Source organism: Carassius auratus, chromosome 26, assembly GCF_003368295.1.
Source record: "Carassius auratus strain Wakin chromosome 26, ASM336829v1, whole genome shotgun sequence".
In the NCBI taxonomy this organism is placed as follows: Eukaryota; Metazoa; Chordata; class Actinopteri; order Cypriniformes; family Cyprinidae; genus Carassius; species Carassius auratus.
Genome location: NC_039268.1, coordinates 5,334,004 through 5,341,580, shown reverse-complemented (window position 1 = coordinate 5,341,580; position 7,577 = coordinate 5,334,004).

Sequence of the window (7,577 nt, the reverse complement as noted above, 5' to 3'; positions counted from 1 at the left end):
CAGAGAGAATAGAATGTTTTCTCACGAGGTAATGAGCTGATTATAGATATCATTTAGAGCTTACTATTTGTGTCTGAGAAACCAAAAAACAAGCTCAATGTGACAATAGTTAAACACATCCATCCGATGCATGTGTATACCTAGCAGGAAAATTAGTAAACAATGCAGATTGAATGCACAAATGGCCATTAAGTTTCCCTCGGATATATATCTGATAGATATCAAATGGTGATGTGTGATTTATTTATTTTTATTTTATGTTGACTACTTGATCAGCATAATGTAATTATTTAAATTATTATATGCATAGCAGTCATCTCAAAACAAACTCTTTCTTATTTTGTGTGAATGAAAAGATGACCATTAATGTGCTTAACATTGAAGTTCATTTCATTAACCATTACTAAACTAGTACATTTTGATAGATAAGTAAATGTCATCACGTTCAGTAAATGTTTATTTTCTTTTTATTTATTTATTATTAATTAAAAGGTATGTATTTATTTATTTATGTATTTATTTATTTTCAGTAGTTTTATACAATTCATTATGTTTTTTATTATTATTTTCTAATTAATTTATTAATTGTTAATTCAATTAATTAAATTAACTTGTAATTAAAATAAAATCTTATTTTATGTTGTTATGAAAATCAAGTCACTAATTTAACATGCTTAAAGCTGTTTTTGATAATAATTAGTAAACTTTTAAAGTTGGCTTAATGAAATTTTATTATTTATCATCTTATACAGAGTACAACTTTATTTTCTTTTCTTTTTTTCTTTTTTTTATGAGAGATTGCTTTGCAGAGGGATGGTTTCCACAGTTTTTTTTTTCCTTTTTTTCTTTTTTTCTTTTTTTGTCATTGTTTCTCATTTTATTTTTACTTTTTGCACCAGGGTTGGACATACACAAGTTTCTTATTATTTGTGTATTCTTCCATATAGACAAACTAACAAAAAGATAAACAAAAGTGTAAATGTTCATCATAAATTCACACATCCTTCTGTGGCTTGACCTCCGATTTATATTTTATACACACAGATAGCACTGTGTGGAATTGGAATATATTGTGGATGGTTGACTAAATGGGTTTATTAGTAACCAAAGTCATGCATGAGACTGAGACAGCAGCCTCAATATCTACTGTTTCCCCCTGTGCAACTACACCGATTACTATCAAACAGCAGCAAGTCTTTCTGGAATATTCCACTCTTTTACTTCCTCTGTTTGTCTCTGACTGTCTTGCATTCTCATTGCAGTCTCCCTGCTCAGATGGACACAGCCTTCTTATGTCTGTTATCAGCACTGACAGATAGAGTCTGGGTAACAGCAGCCTTCCATCTTTTATCTATCTCACCTTCACACCAGTTAAGTCAGCAACTGTGAAAAAGCCCTTATACACACACAGTGTTCGGAGTAACTATGTAATCTGTGCACTTTTTTCAGTAGCATAGCAGCGTAACAAAATGGTAAAGCGATTTCACTGGTTTGAACTCAACATGCAATTCATTTCATAGAAAGCATTGTGCTACAATAGTCATGAGTTTGAATACACAATAATGATAAAATGTGTAACTTGATTTTTTTTTATTTTGTTCAAGTTGCAGATACTTTATGGTTTATGTTGTTGAAGTATTAAAAGAGATTTTGGGTGTCACATTTTATTTTTGTAGGTTTTGTAATGGTTGTAGTAGCAAGTCATTAGTTTATGTGATTGGTTTTTTCTTCATTAAAAAAGTCAAGTAAAATAATTATCGAGAAGGAATATTCAAATATACCTAAACAAAAGCCGGTCTACTTTACAGTGTATCCTCATATCTGCTCATTATTCTTTATGATGTACTTGTAGTTCACACTGAATTAAAAGTTTGCTCACACAGAAGAGTATCACCACCTTCTCATCATTATCCAGCAGTGTATGTGGGTATGGGTTAGTTCTTAATGCATTCAGTGAGCGTGTGTGGACTTTCAAGAGGACAAGTTAGAATCTGTTCACCAAAAAGTTTTACACATCAGCAGTGTTGGACATGAGCAATGTGCATTATGTAATTAGGTCACTTTAAGAATTTTTGTGCTCCTTATTTCCAACATGTCATATGTAAATGTGATTACATTTATGCATTTGGCAGATGCTTTTATCCAAAGTAATTTTAAATTGATTTACATTGGTATACAAAATGCTAACCATTTTATCTGTGCTGTATATGTATTTCCAGGCAAGTCTATACATGATGAAAATTAGCATTTAGATAGTCATGTTACTATAGGGATAGTCTATTTGCAAGTCCATAGAAGGATGGACAGCAAGCAGCAAGTGAACAGACAGTTCTTGAATTTCATGTGTTAGAAGCAGGGAAAATTAGCTAGCTAAAAGACCTGAGTGACTTTGACAAGGGCTACATACGTAGTGGTGGTGCGATGACTAGGTCAGAGCATCTCAAAAATGGAAAGTCTTTTGGGGTGTTCTCAGTACGCAATGGTTAATACCCACAAAAGTTGTTCAAGGAAGGACAACTGGTGAACCGGCATCAGAGTCATGGGCCCAAGGACCACTGATGCACGTGGGTGTGAAGGCCAGTCCATCTTGTCCAATTTCACAGAAGAGTTACTGTAGCTCAAATGGCTGAATAACTTATTGCTGGCCATGATAGAAAGGTTTTAGAAGTCCATCGTATGGGGCTTTGTAGCTGCAGACCAATCAGAGTGCCCATGATGGCAATTGTTCACCACCGAAAATGCCTATTTGTCATGTGAGTGTCAGTACTGCATTTAGAGAGCCAATATCCTGCAGAGTTTAGCTTCAACCAGCTCCAACACACCTGCCTGGAAGTTTCTAGTGAGTCTGAAAACCTTGACTGTGTGGGAAAAACTGGAAAATGCTGCCTTCAGATGACACAGTTCAATGTAGGAAGGTATCAAGACGTCTTCAAATTCAAATTTAGCTTCACTTCCTGCCTCGTGAGATCATTTGGATGATTTTTAAAGGCAGCATAGATCGCTGCCTTTGATATCTCACAATCCTGCGTGCTCCATTCCATGATGGTTGAGCTAAAAATATGAATATCGCATGTAAAAGTTGTGCTAGGTGGTCAGTTTGTGTATAAATGTATGTTTCTCACCTAACTTATGCACTTTTGATGCTATTTCTAGAAAGAAATCAGTTAGTTTAACCATGGTATTTGTAGTATACCAAACTGTGGTTACACAAATGGTAGTCCATATGCCAAAAACCATGGTGACTACACTTTTACTACAATAAAACCATAATTAATTTTCATAAGGGCATGCAAAGTGACGTTTAATTAGGGTTGGCACTAAATTCCGTAAGACAGTGGCCCTCCAGGAACTGGTTTGGACACCCCTACACTATGAGAAGAAGGCAGGCCAGTGGATGCAGTGTTATGCTGGGAAACACTTCATCCTGGCATTCATATGGATGTTACTTTGATACATACGATTGTTGCATAAACCCTGTCATGGCAATGGTGTTCCCTGAAGGCAGTGGCCTCTTTCAGCAGGATAATTCACATTGCCACATTGTTGAGGAATGGTTTGAGGAACATGACGAGCTGTTGTCTTGGCCTCCAAACTCCCCAATCCGACTGAGCATCTATGGGATGTGCTGGACCAGCAAATCTGATCCATGGGGGGCCCCATCCGGGAACTTGCAGGATTTCAAAGATCTGCTGCTAATGTCTTTGTGCCAGAAACCACAGTACATGTTTAGGTCTTGTTTGGAGTCCTTCCCATAATGCATTAGAGCTGTTTTGGGAGAATGAGGATCTACGCAACATTAGGCAGGTGGTTTTAGTGTTGTGGCCAGTAAGTGTATGTAGCAGTGACGATTCATCACCAGAAAACACCTAAAGTTCATGAAAAATAAATGAAGCTTTTCTAAGAGACTTTTCTATAATTATTTCCCACTCAGAGATAAATATTCCTTCCCTGAAGTTATCCCCATGAAGCCCATTCTTTGTCATATTAATTGATTTAGCAGTGGTGCACATTGCCAAGCAACACAAGTTCTGATCAAGCTAGAGAAGATTAAAAACAAACACAGCACTGTGATGAATAATTGAAATTGCAACATAGTCTTTAATTAACATTCTTTATTTCGGCGCCAAGATGCATTGTGGCCAATTTATCTGAAAATTTGATAAACATATCCATCAAATAAAAAGAGTGGTTGCATTTTAATATGGGCGTCTGTGGTTCAATGAGCCAGTCCGTGATGTTTCTTGGGTTTAATTAGACTTCATTCAAACTCTGGTACTAATCAAGTCGCAGTTGGAGTCTTCCCTTGTATCACCATGGAGCCAGAGAGCATTCACACCCCAGAGCCTTTAAAACACATGCAGCCACAGTAAGGCGTGTAAAAAATTAGTTCCTACAAATTTGCTATTCACAGTCCTTCCAGCCAGAAGAATTACTTGGAGCCCATTCAGTTAAAAACTCATGCTAATTGTGCATCTTGGCTGCTTCTTTAGCGCTTGTCAGAAATATAAATGTGCTTGTGAATCCTTAAGTACGGATGCTAAATTGAAGGATATTTGAAATTATTTTGGTTATCTCTCCTCAGCACTTGTACATATGCTTCAGCCTGCCGCTTTGCTGTACGTTTTGAGTAAAAACGCTCCCTCTTATGGACTCTTAGGCACTCTCTCCATTTATTTTCATCCAGTTCCTCTTAGCTAGTGGTCAAGTGACTCTAGTAAAAAAAGAAGATGTAAACTCCTCAAGAAGTTTGCTTTTGAAATGTAGCCTTGTTACAGGAAGTGGATTCACTTTCTCATCTAGAACAGAAGCATTTATTAGTGGCCAGAACTCTGGACAAACAGTAATTAAGCACTGAATTGACGTTTTCACTTCTGCTGGCTCGATATCTCGGTATGCACAACAATACGTAATCACATTTGGACAATATGTCTCTTCTAATCCTAAGTAGTTTTTAATTTATGGTTTCCTTGAGCACTCTCATAAATCAGTAAGCTTATTTTAGTGTAAGCCAGCAATGAGGAATGAGGCCTTGGCTCTTTTCCACAAACGGTGTGATAATGGTGCGCTTATGTACTGCTGTCTTTCTTTTTTCTATTTTGAGGTGTGGGTATTATCCAAGGGGTCAATGTTTGGCTGGGTTTGCAAGGCCTAGTTATTCCCTGCTGGTAGATGCCATAAGTACACCATCTGCCTGAAAAAAAGCATCACTGTCAACCCCACATTTAATCTTTTCCTACAAACTGTGCATCTAAAAGTATTTGTGGAATCTGGCCAATTTAAAATTTTATTTTTCAATTTAATATAGTTTTTTTTTTTTTTTTTTGCAATTAAAATAAATTAATTCATTCATTCATTGATTCATTAATTCATTAATTTACCCTTACTTTACAGCATATACTATATTATAGATATTTTACCTAGCTGCAGAACCTAGTGTGCATGAGTAAAGATGGCATATTTCAAATATGGCAATTTGCCAACAAAGCAATTGCCATTGTGATGAATGGGAATGCTAACGTATGGCTTTCTCCAGATACTGGAGACCTCCTTGGCATTATAACTTAGCGTGTAGTGCATGTCTGTCTTTTCTCCTTCACCTCTCCTTACCTAGTCCTTAATCTGAAGGATTTTCTTATATTTGCACGGCTGATTGCACATGAACAGAGTTCAAACTTATGACTGCTGCTAATTGTTAGTTGAGCTTTTGCCCCATTGCTTTCATTCTCTGTCCTAGGGAAGTGTTTAGTATGAGAGGTCTCATCTGCTCTTCATTTGTTCTCATTGTGGAAAAATGATATTATGCTTAGCACTACACTGTTGGGGAAGCCTAAAGGTATACTGACTAAAAAAAGTATGCAGTTTGCATTATTAATGTTTAAGTTTGTTATATTATATTATATTATATTATATTATATTATATTATATTATATTATATTTTATTTTGAATTCATCATCATTGCTTCTTTTAATATGGTACTCAGCTTAGGGCGCATCCTTAATGCGTCCATTGTGTGTTAAAGGTTACACAGTTTGTCAAAAAGTATTTTCTATTTGTATAATATGAATTATACAACACATTAACCATATGGAACTTTGAATTAAACCAAGTTGCATCTAAAATGGGCTTCTTACTTTTGATGTGCTTCCAAATATGGATAAAAACAATGGCTAAATTTTTTTGCCATTGGAGCTTCAAGTGTTGCATTAGGAGGATAGGCAAATAAATTAAAAACACACTCCACTGTTAATTATTATTAATTAGTGTTGGAACAGCTTAGTGTGTTGTTAAGGCTGAACTACATATCTCACAAATGCAGACCTTTGCAGATGATGAATGTTTTTCATACATTATAGTGACAGTAAATTAGAAATCCTTGCAGTAAGATGTCGTGTCTAGTTCATGTCTCGATAATACTGATAGCAACCAGTGATCAGATATTTGAAACTGTGTCATGCATTGGGTCAGTTCATTATGGAAATCTCAGTATGAGTTTAAAGGTATATGCACATCACATTCTGCATATTAATTGCCAATATATGTCTTGGACATCTCAGATTAAGCATGTGGACCATGTCTATCTAGCCTCCAAGCACACAGAGAACGCCTCATTCATTGTCAGCTGCCCTACTAACAGAGGAATCTATTTTTGTTATGTACCAGCCCTGACAGCTTTTTTCTGAAGCCTGTTCTGATTTATGGATTTCTATAGTTTAGTGTGTTTTGGATCTTTTCCTCTGGAGGCCATTGTGCGGCGCGCGCACACACACTACACACAAACACACACATCCTTCAATCTCCACAAAGTCTGAGAGTGTCTGTCTCATCTCTTTAAATCACCTAGATCTCACCACACACACACATACACACACACACACACTGAACGAAGGATGAAGGATTGCATATAGGCAGAAATCAAGATAAGATATACACGATATAAGATTTAAAGCTAAACAACCTGAGTTACTATATGCCTCAAGGTGATGAGAATTCAATTATTTTAAGAATTCATCAGCTGCATTTTTTTGTTACTCATCTCCTCTTGACTCAAGCAGGCGTGGGTGTATTTATTTCTCTTCTAATACCTCTGAAGAAAAGAGCCGAGACCCTGAGGTGAGATAATAAGAATCTGTTTACATGTCTGATTAACACAGAAATCTGCAGCATGTGAAGAAAGGGGGGGCTATCTGCTAAATGGGGCTTTCCCTACAAGCGCCATCAGTCCCACTGCCAGAGTCAACAGTTCCTCTGAAAGGTGAGGCTTCGTTGGATTACTTAAGAGAGCTGTCCTGCATCTCCATTGCCCTCTTATGGTTGTGATCAGAACTACAGAAGTTGTCAGAGTGATTTCCCTTTACACTTATCCATTTACCAATAGCCTCTTTCGTAATGCATCTGAAACCAGCTCCTGATGTAGTTTGAGCAAACGGATTACAGTGTAGATTTCTCCAGTGCATCTTAGCTTTACCCTTTCAGATCGCTAAATAATCAGAGCAAGCTGCATTTGCTAACTTGGTATAAATAGTCCTCAAGATTTGCAAGTTCTCTCACATGGGTAAACATTATGAATACTGGTCAT